The sequence below is a fragment of the Mycteria americana genome, chromosome Z, assembly GCF_035582795.1.
Source record: "Mycteria americana isolate JAX WOST 10 ecotype Jacksonville Zoo and Gardens chromosome Z, USCA_MyAme_1.0, whole genome shotgun sequence".
NCBI lineage: Eukaryota > Metazoa > Chordata > Aves > Ciconiiformes > Ciconiidae > Mycteria > Mycteria americana.
The window spans coordinates 50,326,726-50,348,041 of record NC_134396.1 but is presented as its reverse complement, the minus strand read 5'-3'; the positions used below and the strand labels follow the sequence as shown (position 1 = coordinate 50,348,041).

At 37.3% G+C, this 21,316-nt stretch overlaps 1 long non-coding RNA gene across 1 annotated transcript; it reads left to right on the top strand.

Annotated features, from left to right (window-relative positions):
- Nucleotides 1-266: 266 nt before the first annotated feature.
- LOC142402728 (uncharacterized) lies at nt 267-10,247 on the top strand. The gene is made up of 3 exons (XR_012773461.1): nt 267-279; nt 9,375-9,502; nt 9,982-10,247. It is a non-coding gene; the product is annotated as an uncharacterized LOC142402728 (long non-coding RNA).
- The last annotated feature ends 11,069 nt before the right edge of the window (nt 10,248-21,316 follow it).

Below are 21,316 nucleotides of genomic sequence, written 5' to 3'. Positions count from 1 at the left end.
GTCCAAATGCACACAAACTGTTGGAGTACATCAGTGATATTTCTAGGGGGGGTATATTCTTTTACTTTTGATTCTTTTTGTAACACTAGAAATCAAATGTAAGATTGTATCAGATTCATTTAGAGGTTTATTTGCCAATGCCTGTGATTTACCACAATGTCCCACTGAGGCAAGAGTGGGAGAAAGGAGTAACTCATTGTATGACATTTCTGTTCTTCCAGCTTTACTGTGTTGGAAACAGAAAAGCATCAGCCAGGGACTCAGTACCACATCCTCACAGTAAGAAAGACTGAAAATACTTCTTTGTTTTTCAGGCAGAATTAACACTGCATGCAAAGAGTGCTGCTAATTTGCATCTACATTTTTCAGTGATGAGTGTGCATGACAGTATTATTTGCTTGCACACATAACTCCCCTGGTAGTCTCATTATTCCTCTCTTTTTAAGCTGAAAAGCAGTAAAAACTGAAATTAATTGGTTTTGTCCTTCCTGTGCATTTGCTGGAGGAGGTAGCTGCTATCTGCGCTTTGTATTCAAATAGAAATAACTAAATGGCGTGCTTGTGGACCAGGTGCTTTCAGACAGAGAGCCAAAGGATGATTCCTTTGACACCATACTTACAATGAAAGATAAGAGGTAAATCAGATTTATAAAGGAACACCAACATGAGCATGAGCACAGAACCACAGCACAAGTGGTGCCAAGTTCTGCAGGCATCACAGCAGAAGGGAGTTTTTAAAAGCATTTAGGAAAGATGCTAAAGCATATTTGTAGAAGGCAAATTTAGGTTAGTTGTGACAATGGCATTATTGTCCTCAAATAAGGGTGACAATTTAACCAACACGTCTTCAACGCAGGATCTGGGGAGCTTCAGAGGAAGCTGTAATAAAGCCTTTGATCTCTACAGGTGGTGACTCAAGATAGCAATTAAAGAATAAGAGAGAAAGTCAGAACATATTCTTCATGCTGTTTTGGTTCTATGGACTAGAAAAAAGAACTTTCCAAAGAAATCAAAACAGTCACTTTAACAAAAACTAAAGTCACTTAAACCAAACAGATCCTTTCTATTTTGTGGAGCTGCTACTTGAATAGACAGTTCTGTGGAACTGTGTACAGTGATGAATTTGAAGACCATGATGTTTGTAAGATACAACTGGGTAGATGAGTTGTCCTCTGTATTATTTAGTAACAACTAAATGTATGTAATAAGGAAGAAACACACATTGATTTTTCCATCAAAAAATGAGTTTATCTTTTTTTTAGAGGAATGACTAAATCCTGATATTGACATTCTGTTACTTACTGTCCTTCTAATTATGAAGAGATGGCACTTGAAATGGAAACCATTAATGCACAGAATGGAATTAATCATTATATAATCATTTTTACATAGCCAAATATATCATTTAGCTTTCCTGTGAACATTATAAAAAAGACCTTGAAGCATCCAGAGAAGCATCCAGAAACTAGAAACATCTAGTTACCTGTGATATTCCTCTGACTTGCCCTGAAGATGTATACAGGCCAATGTCTTAGGAACATCTTTCTCTCTCAAAACAACAAAGCCTTCAGTCTTTTTATTTCTTCTCCCAAGACATTGGTGGTTCTCTCTTATCTACTTTCAAAAGACAACCCTAATGAAAAAATATTTTAATCACATTCCATAAGACATCTGATTAGTTAAGCATTTTTACTTCTTCACATACCCATGGTCAAATGCAGTCAGGGTTCTTTGTTCCATGTAAGAACTCCAAATAAGCATGCATGAGAGAGATTCTGTGACACCTGACCAGTCCTGGCTGCGACATTCAATACAGAAATGTAGACAGAAAATATTGAGCATATTTTTCTGATAATATTGTCTCATGGCCTCATAAATACTGAAAAAACCCAAGATGTTACAAATATAAATAAAAAATATTGCTGTGATGCTTAGAAATAAGGTACTTATTTGAAGCTTGAAACATGGCCAAGAACATGCTCTGTTCTGTATTTCATACTTTATTGCTTATTAATTTTGAAAGAAAAAGAGATTATGCATGAAATTGCCTTTTTTTCCCCCTCTTCCTTTATCTCTAGAAATAGGTTCTATCAGGTCAGATGCAACAGCTGGCTGTGAACATGTGGCTTGAATATTTATGCTTGCATTCTATTTTTCCTCTGTTTTCTGAGGCAGCCTTAAGATTCACTGTAGTCATATGATGCCGCCTCTCTCTTTTTGAATATATATTTTATGATGTAATTTATTATAAGATTATTCCTCCAGTCACATTTCTCTGGGATAGCAAGCTGCAGAATGTTTTTTATGGTGTTCTTGCAAGTTACTGATAATGAAGTTAATTCATGATAAAACTGCTTTCACTTTCTTCACAAGAAAATTCCATGATTAAGCATAAATAAATAAATGGTAAATCATTATCATAAATGACGCTGTAAAAGGCTGATGGCTTTTACAGACACATTTTTCCCCAAGGAGTTTATTCAATAAGATCTTGCCCCTACTCATGTAAGCTTAAAATCATAGTTTCAGTTACAATGAAATAATGTTCAAAAAAGACAGAAACACAAGCAGCAGTACATCCATATAAACAAAGGCCATTGTATTTTTGAACCATCCAGATAAGCACCAAGTGGGATCCAAGCCAGCCCTGGTCTGTAGCCTGGCAGCAAGGCTTTTAGCTTGGTTTTAGCTTGGTTATAAACCTGTGCTAACCACAGCTTGTGGGTCAGAGTGGACTTGAGCTAGGCTTGAGTGTGGAGCAAACAGTTCATATCTCTGTCCATTTGTACTAATGCTGCATGAAAGAAATAGTAGGAAAACTTGATTTATAACTCAAAGATATGGGGGTTTTACTGACATTAAAAAAGTAATAAACTTGGGCTTACTACCACTAAAATTGGTTGATACATTGTGTTCTCTTTTGGACAGAGGCGAACTGCTGGACCTGATAAAATCAACAATAAAACTTCCTCAGTTAGATGGGCCAAGATTTCAAAAGGGCTTTTTTTCCACAGCTTCCTTTGGGTGTGTATTCTATAATATAGAATATTATGCATAATATCCTGTAATATAATAGGATATGCATAATATCCCTTGCTGCTGCTTTCTTTTCTTTCCTGAGCCATTGCAGACAGTCTCCAAATGGAGAAATATGCCTGCTGTGCAAATGAGGAGGAAGTCTGAGCAATGGCTAGGCTCTATGAAAACTGCTGTCCTCTGAGACACAAGCTACAAATTCAGATAAAGCCGTTTCATACATCATCATCCAGCTCCTTACAGAAACCCAATTATTATGTTACTTGTCAAGCACTGCTTGTGAAATGGCACCACCCAAGCAACCTTCTTTGAAAGAACTGTCACAGAAAGCAGGCCTATGATGTGTAAGAATAAAAATATTTGTGATGTTAGATATTAAAAAATGCAGTAGTTTTACAAATTCAGAGAAATGCCCCTATGAAAATGCCCTATATGCCCCTATATGCTTGTGGAAGCAAATACTTTGTCCTTATGTATTAGTAACAATCTAGATACAAAACTTTACACTTTTTAAACTTTTAAGTGAGTCTCACAATAACTGAGCCAGTTAATTCTGATGATCATGAACTCATAGTAAAGTAGTGGCAAGGTCTGAGTCCTCATTGGTTATACCAGTGAGGAGACTTACTTTGCAGAGCTGAATAGCACAGTCTGATTTAAAAACAGACCTATACAAAGATCTGTCTATACAAACATCTGAACACAACTGTGTTCATTCAAGCTAAAGACCAGTTTATGTTTAAAATGATCTCTTACTGCAAGGCAATACTCTGAACCGCATGACTGGGACACAACAGATTCAGTGCTGGATGATTCTGTGTTACCAGACATCCTTTTCTGTAGCATGATAACAGAAAAACCCCAATACTAAAGTTAAAACAGGGGAAACTGAGATCTCGCTGCCTGCAGTTTCCTCTTGATACTAAAGAAATTATCTTATACCTTAAATACATTATCTACTTGGTTAGAAAAAAAGAAGCATTGTACAGCAAAAGTCTATGCTTCAGACAAAATCTATCCATTCAAGTGCACAGGTATAGATCTTCCTAAAGGGCCTAAATTGGGTGCTGAATCACCTTGGTAAAATGTCTGTTAACACCAAACATTCTTGTCTTCACCCTACAGTTCACCATGATACAGTATGACAAATTGACACAATAAGGTTTGAAAAACATCCCTGCCTACATATAATTAGCCTACATATATACATGTGGAGCTGGTATAAAGCTACCAACGCTCTGATGACTGTCCACATCAGTACTGGTGAACTGGATATGTGAACGGTGTGGGAAATGGGACATTAGTACAAAGAAATTCATCATGGTTGGACAAACACTTTTATGTTCCCAAAACATGGTGAGCACAATGTACTTTAATACCATTTTGTCACTTTACCTAATTTATTTATGCTTCAAGTTCAAGGAAAGACTATGAATCAAAAGTCCTTTTTCTTACCTGCAGGATTCTGCCTGAACCCTGCCTAAAGCAATCACTATAGTATGACTGTTATCTTTGGCTCACATGTGGGTGGGATGTTGAGCAGTCAGGTCGACTGGTCTTCACATAAGTCCCAAGGGATCTCAGTTAGTTTGATCTTCTGAGGTTACAATTTATATGACATGTAGATCACATTGATATTGCGGTCATAGAATATTTCTGTATTTACATATTGTTTGTATAAATGCATACAGATACACACACACATGTGTTTAGTGTGAGTTTTTTCATAGAAAAAGGAAAAGCAGTAATCCTGGTCTTCCAGGGCACAATGTTATGAAACCTTCACACTTGATTTGTGAAGATTTCATTTCAGACAATACTCTATATTCCCCACTGTTACTTACGAGCATTTCAGGTCACACAGCAGAAGGAACACAAATGGGAAATGAATCAGGTTCTTCTATGTTTTAGTCTGGTCACTTACTGCTAGACCACACTTTGCTAAGCCAGTAATTAACCTCCATATAACAAAAAATATCAAACCGTATCTTGAACTGAGAGAGGACATATGGTTTTGTTAAAGAAAAGAAAAAAGATGCAACACAAGTTCCAGCTGTTAGTTTGAATTCCAAGGCAAAGAAGTCAAGAATAAGCTGTTCCAGATACTCGGTTTAGCTCTCAGTCCCTGTGACCCTGTTTGATGGGAGAGGACAAAGCTGCAGCAGAGAAAACTGAAGTAGCCACAGCATGACTACTAGCCAATGCGCAGCAAACTTTCCCAAATTTTGAACTATAACAGCAAGTCATGACTTCCACCCTCTGCTGAAAAGGTCTTCTAATAATGGTTTCATCCAGCTGCTTGTTTTCCTATAAGAATGTGCAACCCAGTTGCATCTTACACATCTTGAGGTCTGCCTAGATTCTTCCCTAACCCTGAAGGGACTGTTTGCCTTTGTAATTCTCAATAGCTTTACTATAATAACATAGCTCACTTGAAAAGGCATTTCTCAAAGTAATTCACAGTACCAGGACCTGCCTCAAACAGACCTCAGTTTTGAGCTTTTATTTCAACATTAACTTTAAGAGTTCTCTTTATTACAAGTCATCTTTTATAAAACACATCTGTCTCCTGCCTCTATATGGTTAGCGGAAGTGACATAACTTCTTTTTCAGTAAGGAAATATTTTAATTCTAACAGCCGATAGTAGTTTTATTTATACATGCAATAGTGCAATTATTTACAAAAATATTGCAGAAATGAGGGGGTATTTTTAAATGCTATGCTCATTTAAAATGTATTTTTTAAAAGTTCTACCAATATTTGCTATTTCACAGCCAGAGTGAACCAATAAAATGTTTTATTTATTTATTTATGGAGTTATATATTTTCTGGCTTGGCAGAAAAATGCACACATTTTAAAATTCTGTTGTAAAAAGAAGGCAGTGAACTATTTCAAAATTATTAATTCTAATTCTGGACTTACATGGATGCTATGGAGGTCTTAGGTCCATGTTTGTCCTTACCTTAACAGCTGTTTTTCTTGGTAGGTAAAACTTTAGTTTAAGGGGTTTTCTTTTAATGAACTTTTAAGTAGAAATAGCTTCTGTTTAAAAAAGAAAAAGAAAGTGAATTTATCTAGTTCTCAATATAAATGCAACTGAGCAGTACTAGGCTTTACTGTTAGGACTTGTTCACACTTGTTTATTTAGGACTTAGAAAAAGTCTCTCTTTAAAATTCTTCACCACCTGAAGGACTGATTATAGTCCTTCAGATCTCTGCTAGAAATAGGTGAATCAATCCCAGCTCACAAGAATGTGGGTAAAAACCTGTTTTGCGAATGAGATCTTTTACTGCATTTGAACAGATACTAAGTAGATTACAGTAACACTGAATGTGATGCTACTGTGCCAGATCAGAAGTGTGGAACGGAGGGCTTTGATAATCCCCAGTGAAAACAGCTGTGTGGTGGTAAGATTATTTTTTAAAACCAAAACTGTAGGAAATGTTTGCAATGAAAATGCACTCACACAGCTTTCAAGGACTTTCTTCTTTCAGATCCCTTTCTCTTTCGAGTTGTTTGACTTTGCTGTAGTTCAGATTTGTGTGATATTTTAAAAGTATATAGTACCACAGAGGTGTAGGTTCTTCTTATTATTTTTAACCAAAATTATGCATAAAAAGGGAAAGAATATTGAATTCCAAAGATTCTATGTTCAGTTTTACAGATCTGAACTTTCAAATATCAGACTGAACTCACATGGCTGGGAATTGGAAGTTACAGTCTTCACTTATAATATTGATATTGGTATAGTTTCTTCCATCCAGTCATCTCAAAATTATGCAAATAAGCCTTACCACAACAGGCTTATTAATATTAGCCAGTTACACAGCTGACATTGCTGTGAGCTCTTGTACAGTAACTTCCCATATTGAGTGCAGAAGACTACAAGAAGATGCAGTGGATGGGTGGGACTGGGAAATAAAACATGCTGCCCTGTAATATCCTTTACATTGTCAGTATATTTGTGAATCTTTTCTTCTGTGACTGAAGTTGCTCCTTTGGCCTGTCATTGGCTCAATTTCTTCATCTGTGTTCAGTTTCTTTTTCAAGATCTGTGGAGTTTCACTACTAATGCACAAGAAATTATTGTTAAATAAGTAGAAAGATAAGCATGTAGAAATATTGTAAGGGATCGCATAGATTAAAGAAATTATGTATTCTTTAATTGCACTTTTTAGGATTCTAAATCAATGATGCAACTTTTAGATAACAAATTTTATCCCCTCTATTCTATCCCCAATTTCCTCACATTTCCCTGAATTCTCAAAATGACCTGGAAAAATCTTGCATCTTTGTAGTAATCCCTCTAAAACCAAAACCACAACAGCTCTAATAGATTGACAAACCTTTCCGACTGGGGAGGATATATTTAAATGAATAAATTAGCTGCTATATAGTATTACTATAGATTAAAAATATGAAACTTAGAAACAAACTTTAAAAGTCCAATCAGTCCAATCAGTTCAGAATGGAACTCACACTTAATATTTTGGTGTTAGTAGCCTTGGTAGCAAAATCTGGCCATTTTGGTTATTGCATTGCTGTACTGCTGACATCCTCTTACGACCGGCAGTAAAGGAATGTATGCACACACACACACACACTCACAGAGTCATGATGCCAGATTAAATTTCCAGAAAACTGAATTCACAAAGAATGTCAGCTCATATGGCAGGTGAACTTTATTTCCCATGCAAAAAAAGTGCTTATTATCCTTAAGGCAAATGTACTTTCTCCACAGTCTTTTGATGATTGTGCTGACAAACTGTTACACAGTCTTATCAAACTCAGTATAACCTAAAAAGAAAAATACACAGGAACAAGAACAGGAACTGCAGCTGCATAACAAGATCCTACTGCCATTCTCTTTCTCTCTACTAAAACCCAACACCTTATCTTTGATGCCTTATGGTGCTTTGCCTGTATAAAGTAAGAGAAGGTACAGCGTGATTTTTTTTTCTCAAGCATCTTACAAAACTACTTTCCGTGCTATGACCACTGTAGTTTATTGCTTGGGAGATAGTCACAGATCTTACCGGAGAGGAGCTCATTGGGTTTTCTCTGCCTCCACAGCATTCTGAAAAGTACGTGGTAATTTAAAGAGACCTTGCAAATGTTTTCTCAGTGAGGATGACTCAAAACCCAGAGCTTTTTGTTGTTGTTTGTTTTCAGCTTTGTAGATGGTTATCCACAGAGATTTCATATTGCTGTTGTCCCAAAAATCGGAGTTTGTTTACCCGGTGTGCAAAATGCCAATTTATTCAACAAACCAAAGTTTTTCAGGTCAGACTTAAGGCATGGTTGCATAGTCACACTTTGTTAAGGTGCGTGGCAGGAATCCAGTCACTGTGTAATAGAGTACACCATTATAATCACAGTTCTTCCAGGTAGAAATAGACAAAAGTGACTTAACAGTGATGTGAGGGGCTATTTGTCAAAAGACTTAAAAATGTAAAGTTTTTCCATTATGCTGGGTTTGAAATGTATTCATATTCTCAATACTTTTACATAAATTTGAATTTTTGTAGAAAATTTTGCTAACTGAAAACTATAAAATATGAGGAATACTTGGCCTATTTGTTTTTAATTAGTTTAAGTTAAAGATGTCCTGGAAAGATCAAAAGAAAACAAATCTATTTTTATCAAGTAATATTGAGAAACCTTTTTGTTTTGTTTGAGAAACAGGTCAATTTACACTGTGTCGTGGTTTAGCCCCAGCCGGCAGCTAAGCACCACGCAGCCGCTTGCTCACTCCCCCTCGGTGGGATCAAGGACTCACAAAGTCCTTGACTAGTACAGCAACAACTAAAACATCTCTGTATTATCAACACTGTCTTCAGCACAAATCCAAAACATAGCCCCATACCAGCCACTACAAAGAAAATTAACTCCATCTCAACTGAAACCAGGACACACTGAAAAAACAATACAACAATTTTGGGGAAGAAAACTCTAGAAAAAGTCTATTTAATTCTATAATCTAATGTCCTTCTATTTCACTAGTGTATCCCACAAAGATTTGCCCAAACTTATTAAACCCATAGCTCAAGAAGGAAATTTCCAATATTTCTTCTATAAAACAGGAAATGTAATATTTTTCAGCATGAGAAACATTTCCTGGTGTTCTCCACATTTCCTTTTGCTAACTAATCCAAACAATTCTTACTTTTATTGATGTATACACTGTAACGGACTTCTGAAGTGTCAGCACACCCTCTTTTATATTTTTAATGACTAATTATAGAATTTTATCATTTTTCTTTCTCAGTCCATGAATATTTTTGTTACTGATTTTATTTTCACAACATTGAAAATTTTTTGGTATTTTTTTGCAGATGGAACATAGTCTTACTTATGTCATCTCACTGGTTTTTAAGAAGGAGAGGAAATACTGCCTACTTGATTCATGATATGAGAAGACATCTGTTTAAGTTGGGCCAAATTCACATTGTAAAGAATATGAGTAAGAAAAACAGCATGGTTTTTCATATGTTTTTCTTCCATTAAATATCTATTTCAGATGACTTCTTGCCACCTGCATTTTGTACCTATTTTGAATCTCTCTTGAAAACACTTTGTTTATATTTTGAATAATTCTAGGAATTTTTGTATTTCTTGTGTATTATTATGACAATTTACAACTCTCTTGAAGTTTTTCTGTACTATCAATACACTTAGAGGATAGTGTACTGCAGCTTCTGGGAACTGCAACTCAATTCCGCTGTTCATTAAAATATATTATCATTCTTGTCTGAACTAGTATATTATTAACAAACATGTAGTGCACAGTCCTTAAAAATGGGGTCATCTTCTAGTCTCTTTCAAAGCTCCTGTAGAAGCAGAAGACTGGATCTTCTATTTACCCATTGATTATTTACTTGTAGGCTTCATTTGTTGATAGCTAGTCTTCACAGTTCCGTCTCTTTTTTTTTTTTTTTGAAGAACTTCTGCACAACTTTGGATCTCCAGCTGCAAACAGCTTGAAGGATTCAACAGACAAGAAGCTTCAAGCTTGTTAAGGATTCCTGATGTCCTTGGGTGAAAGTCTGAACAGACCTGCCGATTTGCTGATTTAGCTTTTGCAAAGTGTTCCTTTAGTCCCTTTTTTTAAATCAACTGCTTATTGGCCATTGCTTCACTACTAAACTGCTGGTGGGCAAAAGTCTCAAAAATAGTGGGAATTTAGTCATGGACTTAACAGGACTGGGATTTGAACTTATACCTCTGTTTACTCAGTCTTGAAGATGGACTTGAATAAAATAAGCTGTATAACTTCAATATTTTACTATTCATTACATTTCACACCTCGTTTCTTAGTATACACCTACTTTCTTTCCTGTTTTTCTTGTTCTTTACATGTAAAGAGGCTTTGTAAGGACCCTTCTTATTTCCTTAACACCTTGGAATGAATTAACTGAGTGTTCTTCCTGCTGCACTGAAATTTTCCTTGCCAACATTGGTGTTTCTTGTACAGCTAATTCCTCTATTTTCAATATGGATTGCTTTGTTTTTTCACTGTTGCAAATACAAGATGACCTTCTTAAAATATGATACTTCACTCCTTCTCAAAGCAAGCAAAATTCTTCCAAGGGGTGATTTTGCCTTACATGCTTGAGAAGATTCTTTAGCTTTGTAGGTGCCCCCTCTGACATTTTCACAAGAATTATTCTCTGTATTTTCCGGAAGCCTCCAAACCCTAATCTCAGACTGAGCTTTCATTGTGCCATGTACTGTACAAACATGAAGCAAAAAGATCCTTGGTTCTATTTTCCCCAACTTGTGCTGCCCAAAATTTTTTAAATATCTACAATGTTGATGGTAGTTCATAATTTTTCTTCATCAGCTCTACCAGTTCACTCTTTGCACTCTTTTTGTGATTATTGCCTGTTTATGTACAGGTGAGACATAAATTTGGAAAAGTCTTAGCATTGAGGCCATACAACTCATTATTATTTAGGACATGGAAGGTCCACACATTTATTACAGTAAGCTTTTAGACATTCACTTCACACTGTGTGTTGCATAAACTCTCTTTAGTGATCCCTGGCATGCTTTAGCTTTCATTATTTTTTTCATGCTTTACTTACAAAAGGTTTGGGTTTTTTTCCTCCAGACCCCTCTTTTTTTAATATCCTAGACAGCTACAGCAAACTGTTAAGTCTGGCTTTCATCAGTTCTTAATGTATGTGCATAACTTAGAATATTTTCTTTTATGGTGAACTCTGTATCTCCTTGTTGACTTGTGCCTCTTTAGGAGTAATAAATCAGGAAAGTAGACATTATGCCTCCATGCAGACATGGTAAGAGAGAACAAGCCATCTACTGAAAACAAATACTGCCTACTCTTTCCCAGTGAAACTAATCCATTCCACTCCTAATTGAGGTTTCACACACTGGAGCACCTCAAACCTTCATTTCGAAGGAAGATGTCAGCTTTGGGATTAAATTAGTGTTTGATGCCTTTGATTTTAACCAGCACTCAATACTTTCAGAGATCAGTTTTAACCCTATGTTAGGAAGAAAATAGTTCAGAGGCTTAAGAGATTTAATTACTCCTACACTTTGAAAGGGAAAGGTTGGAGACTTTTTTTGCTGATGACTTAATGGAGGACCAACATGTATAAATAACGTACTAGAGCCAGAATAGAATAGCATAGCATAGCATAGCACAGCATAGCATAGAATAGTTCAGGTGGAAGGGACCTCCAATGATCATCTAGTCCAACTGCCTGACTACTTCAGGACTGATGAAAAGTTAAAGCATTTTATTAAGGTCATTGTCCAAAAGCCTCTTAAACACTGACAGGCATGGGGCATCAACCACCTCTCTAGCAACCCTGTTCCAGTGTTTGACTACCCTCTCAGTAAAGAAATGTTTCCTAATATCTGGTCTGATCCTCTCCTGATGCAGCTTTGAACTATTACCACATATAATATCCAGCACTGGATACCAGGGAGAAGAGGTTGGCACCTCCGTCTCCACTTCTCCTCCTCAGGAAGCTGTAGAGAGCAATGAGGTCGCCCCTCAGACTCCTTTCTCCAAACTAGACAAACCTGAAGCCCTTAGCACCTCCTCACAGGGCATGCCTTCCAGCCCTTTCACCAGCTAGGTTGCCCTCCTCTGGATGCATTCAACTACCATAACATTGTTTTGAAATTGTGGGGCCCAGAACTGCACACAACACTCAAGGTGAGGCCACACGAACACTAAATACAGCGGGATAATCACCTCTTCTGAGTGGCTGATTATGCTGTGTTTGATGCACCCCAGAATGTGGTTTGCCCTCTTGGCTGCCAGGGCACACTGCTGACTTATATTGAGCTTACCATCAACCAGCACTCCCAGGTTCCTTTCTGCAGGGCTGCTCTCCAGCCACTCCTCTCCCCATTTATACTTGTGTCCAGTGTTACTTTCTCCCAGGTGCAGAATCTGGCATTTGTTCTTGTTAAATTTCATGCCATTGATGATTGCCAATGCTCCAAACCATCTAGATCCCTCTGCAAGGCCTCTTGTCCCTCGAAAGAATCAACAGCACCTCCCAGCATCATTAGCAAACATGCTAGTGGTGCATTCAACTCCTGCCTCCAGGTCATTGATAAAAATATTGAACAGAACTGGCCCTAGAATTGAGCCCCTGAGGAACACCGCTGGTGACTGGCCGTCAGCCAGATGTAGCTCCATTGACTACAACTCCTTGAGCCCTGCCCTTCAACCAGTTCATCACCTAGCACACTACCTGCTCATCTCACAGTTGGACAACTTGTCCAGAAGGATGCTGTGAGGGACAGTATCAAAAGCCTTCCTACAATCCAGAAAAGCTACATCCACTGCCTTCCTTTCATCCACTAGACAGGTGACCTTATCACAGAAAGATATCCAATTAGTTAGACAGGATTTTCCCTTTGTGAACCCATGTTGACTGTGCCTGATGATTGTGTTGGCCTTTAAGTGCCTTTCAATAGCACCCAGATCTTCTCCAGGTATTACAAAGCATCAATCTCTTTCCTGGTGACACTGATGATTGACAGAGGATTACATTAAAGGTTGTGTTGGTGATGGAGTAAAAGTTATAGAACAGAGATACTGGGATAAATAGTGAAGGGATGCAAGTATGGGGACAGGGAGGTGGCATTTCAGGCTCTAGAAAAGTCACATTTCTTAATCACAGAAAATAGATGAAAAGAAATTCATATTTCTATGTTGTAACTCTCCTCTGCCTGCAACTTCTCCCAACTCTGCAAAAACACCAACTGATGATGCCCCTGAAAATTAGAGAAAAGTTTTGCATTTAATTACTTACAAACACATTTAAAGAATTTAAAGTCTGCAGAGTTAAGATGTCACAGTGTAGGAAACACCAAAATAAAGTTTGCATGTGCAATTTTTTGGGTCCCATTTGTATATGAATTATTAAATCAGTTCTAGTTACCTAACCACACACTCATTTTTCACCTCACAGTCAACAGCAATTTAGTATTTTGTTTCATCCTCATTACTGAATGTGTGGTGGAGAACTCATCAGTGGCCTGCTTTCATGTGTTTTCAGTGAAGACTGAATTATTGATGTCCTTCTGAATATTCCATTGACTAATCAGTATAAGTCCTTCAACAATGTTTCATGTACCTTGAAGATATTTTTTCATTGAAATGGGAATAATATCTCTCATCTCAGCATAAGCCAATCCTTTCTAGCAAATGGAGGTATTTTCATTGTGACTTCATAGTTAGAGAACCTGTCCAGGGGGTTCCAACTGATGTTCTAAGAACAGAACTGAAAGTGCTGGTAAATCCATAGGTCCTTCACTAGATTAGTATTTATATAACTTTCCAAGATAGCAGGAAAGCTGCTTGGAAGTTTCAATTCACGTTTCAAATCAACATTTTCTTATCTTCCATGAGAATGCTCTATTCATAGCATACAGACCAATTTGAGTTGATCTTTTCTCCAACCCTAATGCTGTAATCCTGTAGCTCTGTAGAAATTCATTCATTAGTTCAAACTGGGAGTTAAGATGTTCATTGAGTTCTGGTACTTAATAATTACGTTGCTTCCAGAAATGCAACACAAGTCACATGAAAAATGGTAATTAAACAAAAAGATTCATAACAGTATAAATTCAGATGAATTTTCAGAGGGCTATCAAAAAGCATGTTCATGAGACTAATGTCTCCTTCCCTTCTTCAAACTTGAAACACCTGCTCCAAAATACTGCCTGCCATCCTCAAGCTGTTCAAATAAATATTATAAAATAAAATCATAATGGCAAGAAGGGATAAAACATCACTGCTCTAGACCTTGTTCTTAAAAATTCTTGAATTTGGAATTCCAGTTGGAATTAGGTTTCTCCTGAAATGTTAACTTGACCCTAAGCAGACAGCTACTATATGAAATTTCACCTCATTGTTAAAGTTTGGTACAGGATAAACAAATGAAAACCAAGTCTTATTATGACAGATGCTACTATTCTTTCCTGTTACTTGGCAGAGTTTGGTAGGAGTGAACTTGTACTGAGAGTGCTGAAGGAGGCAAAACTACTTGCAAGGCACATCCTGTGGGAATTGAAACTCATATATGGGAAGCAGTATTGGAAAAACAGCAACTGAATTTATTTTCCACTTTATCACTGAAGACAAGTATTTGAAAGCACTGTGATGAGTTATAACACCTCCTCTTCCACAATGAGTTTTAAAACTTTCACCAAAAGACAAGCGTGCAGCTTGTTCAATTTTCTGCTGTCAGAATTATTAGTACTGACAAAGACAGTTACCCAAACAGCTAGCATTGTAGCAAACATGATGGAGAAACCTATTATAATGAGTTGGGTTACACCTCTTTGACACAGGCATTTGGTCACTGACCTTAATTTATATCAAGTCTAAAAGACATTTAGTTGAAGCAGGAGGAGTACAATCCTGAAGTACAATGACAGGAGGAAAAGAAAGAATAATCAGTATAGATAGGAAAGAAGGCAGGAAGGCAGCACAACAAATACTGGTCATGTTGCCCTATGAAGAATGAAAAAGACAGAAAGTCTTCAGTACAAGTGCTGACTACAGGACACCGAAGAAGCAAAATACAAGTCCCTGTTCTTTGTTTTTTCCTGGACACTCTGAAAGAAGTCTTAGTGTAGCCATCATAAATAAACAAGGTTATATACATGTTATTTGCTCCATCTTCTCCTCCAAATGGAAGCAACAGCAGGGTTCTGAACTTTGGCTAAATATTTAGGTCAAAAACAGTAACAGTATAATGCTTCTGATCCACATATAAAGCATTTTGGAGACCATTGCCTAGTCTATTACCTCAGAAAATATGCAATTCAATTTGCTTCCAGTAATAATAATAATAATAATAATACCACTGCTTCTGTGTAAAGCTTTATCCAGTTAATACTATTGAATTGTTTGCTATTTAAATACACCTTTAAGTTTCCATCTTTGGGACTGCCAAATCACATCTTTCTGCAGGAAGCAGAAGAACAAGTGAAGCAAAGAAACTGAGACCTTTTAATGCCTGTGGATCTTTTCACTGAAGCTTGTGGAAAAGTCCTGCAGACTCTGTTTTGCCCAAGGGTTATGTCACCTGGCAGTATTGCTAAAATTAAAATCAAAATATTGCTAAGAAACCCTAGCAAATCCTTTAGTTGAGTCCAAAGTCCTTCAGTACTTTTTAAAAAGAGTTTAGGCGAAGAAAACAGTTAAATGCTCTAATAACCTTTTAAATCCAAGAGATCCAAAGATTTAAGCTATTTCTAAATGTGTCTTGAGAACATAAGGACTGAGGCTGAACACAGATTCACATCTACACTGGAACTCTAAAATCCAAGGGAACCATTGAGGGTAGTGTTTTCCAGTTTACCAAGAAACTTAATTCCATCCTGCTGTATCCAGGGCCATACAAATTGCATTTGTCAGTAACTTTATGGTAGAGTTTTAGACATTTAACAAAGATGCAATCCCTATAAGATATCCATAATAAAACCAAAAATAGTAATAACAAAACTGTGTCAACAATTAGCTGAAAAAAATCTTTCCTTGTGATATCCAACCTCTCTTCCTTTTTTGACATTGCCATTCAACAGTTAAGTGATTGGAGTTGTCAGGGCCTGGTGCAGACTCCCTCACTCTTGTCAGTCTAGCTCTCTGCACTCAACGCCAGCTCCTATATGAGAGAAGCCTCAGCCTGCCTTGATGGATACAAAAGTAGAAGCCTGAGAGAGATCCTCTTCTCCTTCCCTTGGATGCTGCTTTGGAGCCAATGCTCTCTGGCTTGGTGAGCTGACATTGTAGCCTTACTTGTGCCTGGCCATTTGTCCCATTGACCTGTACCCAGACCCTGGACCTGACCCACATCCTTCCTTACCAGTTTGACCTTGACTTATCTGGAAGTCTGGGCTGCTGTGGTGGTGGGCCCTGCCTGTTTTGTCATTGCACTTAGCTCTCTGCTCCCCTTACTTTCAAAGCAGCATGACTACATGTGCAAATGAGGGCATCCTGAAAAGTCACCTCATTGTTCAATAACAGCTCTTTTTGAACTACACCTCACCTCACTAAGCAGCCACTTGTGCATTGCAGAGAACACTAACCTGAATATGAACCACTGGTGCACTCTCATTGTGAATAAAGCAAACCACATATGGGGTTATGCTAGGAGGAGCACGAGCAGCAAACTGAGGCAAGACGTTATCTTTCTTTGTCTGCCTATTACTGGTGGGGCTGAAACAGGAATACTGTCTAGTTTTGGACTTCCAGTTCAAGTGGGATGTGAAAAACTGGAGTATCCATCATAGTCCAAGATTGTCAGGAGTCAAAAGCATGTGTCCTGGTAGGGAGAAGCTGAGGGAGTTGGATTTGTTTAATGTGGTAAAAAGGTGGGTAAGAGGCAACCTAACAGCTAATACAGATATCAGAAAGGTAGTTACAAAGACAATGGAATCAAACTCTTCTCTATAGTGCCAGACAATATAACATGGGGCAAAGGCTGCAGTCAGGAGGTTCAGATTTGAATGTTAGGAAAGTTTTCCTCACTAGAAGGACTGGACAGGACTGGAACTGTGCTATACATGTGCTGAGGCCCTGTTTACCAGGAAGAGGCTAAGCATTTACCTGCCAACATGAAGTAATGAATAAATTCCTTATTTTACTTTGCTTGCATGTGCAGCTTTGCTTCATTTATAAAACTGTCTTTATATTGACCCACAAGTTTTTCTTCCTCTTGCTCTTCTGAGCAATAACCCATTAGAAACAAGACACTGAACAGTTGTCATGTAAGTACCTGGTACGAGTTCCTCTGGATTAAAGACTACTGCTGCTTATTGTGCCCACTGACTCCATATTAAATATTCAATTTGGAATGTGCTGTCACACTCAGGAAACTCAATTCTCAAAGAAACTTAAAAATTTGGGTTAAGTCAGAGTAAAAGAAAGTCAGTCTTTTTTTCTCTTTATATTAAAGTTTTATTCCAAATACAAAATAAGTTGGTTCTAACAGTACCATAGCAAGAGATTTGCCCCTCTAATTTATGTGAAGCTTATTGATTTTGGTAGGTAGTTTACTTTGACATTTTTTTCACCTATCTACAGCCTTAGTCAATACCAGAGATAGCCAAATAGGTTAGAATAAAATTAAAAGTTTTGAATCCTTCATATTGAATTTGAACAGAGCCTTGAAAAAATTCCAAAGTTTTCCCTATTATGTTTAAATTTACTGGATATATATTTCCTCATTTGAGCCAAGGTTGAAGACAAAGTATTTCTGAGAAAGATGGCAATATATAAGGTCTGTGGATGCACAAAACCTGGCCTGTACTTTTAAGCTCAATCACCTGACTTATGGGTGTTTATTTAGACATTCAAACAGCATTAGATCTTTATTTGTCAACTGTGAAGCAACTGTGCAATACTGTGCAACAGTGAGAATGGATTCTTCAATGTTGAGGTTCACCATTCTAGGCAAGATGAAATATTGTATGAATGTATCTTCATGTTCAGCACAATCCAAACATTACTGATGACAATAAAGTTCCACAAGGATCAAACAGCAATTTAGGTCTCAAGATGATATAGAGGATAGTAAAAGCGATGAGAGGTACAAAGTTTGTCTTAAGAGTGATCTCAATCAGTATCAATCAAGTACAGCATTCCTTTAGGTCTAGTCCTCCCCTGTGAATGTAGGAGTACTGAAAAGGTAACATAAATTAGTAAATAGAGATTACTACAAAAATTGGCCACCTCAAAATTCCATTCTTTTCAGATTTAATGTTTTAATCTGTGCATTCAGGTATAATTTTGTGAGCCAAAAGTAAAATTAAAACTGTATTTCTTATTGCTGTGCTCTCTTGAGGTGTGTGAGAGTTTGGCTTTTGATAAAAGCATTCCCATTTTGATAAAAGCTCATAGAAGACATTACACAAATACAAAATGTTATTATTTTCCATCTAAATTAATTTTGAAACAAATGTGAAGATCAGACCAGAAACCAACTTCACAACTCATGTTGATTTTTCTGGAAGAACTGCAACAGAGCAGTCCTTTCCCAGTCTTTGGCTCCCTGGGAGTGAAATGTACTCAGTTATTCATATTAGGGCTTTCTCTTAAAGATGCCAACAGATAATAACACCAATGGTGTCTTTTGCTACTTGCTAGCTGGGAGGTGTACTGACACATTATCTCATCATGTATTGGCTATAGTACAACTAAAAAGTGGCATTTGCTCTTGTTCTCCATCGTTCCATCGTTCCAAATGTTGACCCAGAGGTGGAAATTTGCTGGTGCCATAATGACATTCTGAATTACCTAGAAAGGCTTTATATAGCAATACCAAGCTTTGATTACCTCAGAGCTGATCCTTGTCATCTTAGATAACTGACTGCAAAATGGCAAGAAACTGAGAACTTTTATCAGGTTTTTCTGTGTACAAGTTCTGGTCACATACTTAAGATTTGGTGGATCTATTTCCACTCCTTTACCCAGAAAGCAAAACTGTAAGAATAGTCTGAAAGATAAACAAATACTATCTCTTTTGTGTCCAATAGTCCAGGAGAGAAAGGGAAAAAAACCCCTAGACTATGAATCAATCTCGAAATTTCTTTGGTAATCTGTGGAGGATGGCAGTTCATAACCCACAACACCTTCTTAGCCTTCTCCAGGTCTCAGACCTTTGATCTTGTCCTGGTTATTCTGAAATGGTACACCAGGCTATATGCAAAAATGAGCTACTCTTTTTCACACAGCAAGCATGCAACATTCAGGGTAAATATCTTCAAATGTACAATTTGATTTATGTGTGACTCATGATTCAGGCACTGAAGTTGGCTACTTGTTTGCTGTTTCTGAAAATCAAAGCTATCAAAGCTGGGCACTCAAGAAACAGTCACATACTATTTTTGAAAATGTTCTGTTTCAGAGAAAGAGCTGATGCACTTATTCAGTGCCTTGGTTGCTGGAAATTCCTCTCTGGCTGAAGCCTTGCCTATAACCTCATTCCCCTGAGCCCTCAATGTGGCTAAATGATTTAGAACACGAATTCTTCCTACTTTATTCTACCTCTTCTTTCTCCATCTCACTAATAGTTCTCCACAGGTCAGGCTTTTTCTTTCTATCAAATCTTCAGTTTTACTGCATAGCTGACTTCTGTCAGGGCAGTGTTGGCAGTCTTGCTAAGTCAGTGCTGTCCTTAGCTGTAAGACAACTTCCCCCTCCTGAGCAGAAAAGATCCAAACTTGAATATGTAAAACCATCCTTTAACTTTATGAACCCCACTACTACCACCATCCGTGCTTTTTCATCAGGCATGCACTAAAATACAGTCTGAAAATTAGTCTCCTGGCTGGCTCCTGGCAGCATTTCAGCTTTCTGTTTGCCTTATCCACATACTACATTGGCTTAGCAACTGGAAATTCTTTGGGGTAAGGCTTTTCACCTCTATATCTTCATGGAAAGTTTAATAAAAAGGGCTCTCAAACTAGCTTGCCTTAAGATGTTTTCACTGTGTGTCTGTTAAATGATAACAGCAATGATAACTGTGATAGTTGATGTAGTAGGTGACAATTCTTTGGAGGATTCTGCCAGCTATTATTTTACTGTCTCCTCTCCAGAAGAATGTTAATAAAAAGATCAACAACACCTGGAGAATATCTGCCAGAAGAACACATTTTGAAAACTATTTCTTTTCAGAACTGAAACAGCAAGTAGTTTCTTTCAGGGTGCTTGGCTGCTTAAAGCAATTCTTCCACTTTCAGTTCTCTGCAACTTGACAAAGGTATCACCAGAACCAGAAAATGGTAGCAATTCTCATTAGGAAAAAGCATAGAAACAATAATTAATAAAATATACATATAAAAAACCCCAGCATAAAACTAGTTTGGCTACTGTTGAATGCCTCCAGTCGAACTGATAGAAATTTTCTTTGATTCTTGACAGGGAGGCAGCTGGCCAGGTTTACTTTGTCTGAATAGTTCTTTGAATGAATAGTTCTTTAAGTGCTACTGTTAAGTGTGACTGTGAACTGCAAGTCATTAAATTGAGCTACATGGAGCAAACTGAATATTCTAGTTAGATTTAGCACACTCAAAGGAAAGATATTCAGGGGTAAGGTCATTTATTGTGCCTAGCTGCTGAGTTGCGTGCACTGTAATACATGCTGTGAGGACATTCTTTGTTTTTTCCTCATGACATTTTTGTTTATACTGGAAAAGTGTTGCTGTCAACAATGGACACAAATCTGTTTATCCCTTAGTAGATATAGCCTGGAAAATAGCCGATCTAAATAATTTCAAGACATAATGTGCATTTGCTTCAGCCCTAATCGAAGTATGATTACTCTTTGTAGATAGACAAGTAAGTTGAATATTTGCCATACAGAGTTGAGACCATAAGCTAAACACACCAAGCTTCTTCAGCTGTATCCCATAACTTATCATATGATCAAGCATTACTTGACATGTGGCCAAAATGCATTTTTCCCTGCCAGATGACTCCAGTGCACTTTCATGGGCTAAGCTCAACACAACAGCAGATGCATTTTCACCACATTACCTAAAGTTTGTGGTGCAATGCATTTCCTAAAATGTCATTTTACCTCCATCATACGATGAAATGCACATGTCCATGTTATTGGAGTCTTTGGGGAGAGCATAACAGCCCATTATAACAGTAGCCATGTCTGTTGTCTGGCTTGTTGGTCAGATTTACTGACACAAAGCAACTTACTACAGAGAATTGTAGCAATCTTTTCATTTTTCCCTCCCTCCTTTAATGCTTGACTGTACTAAATGT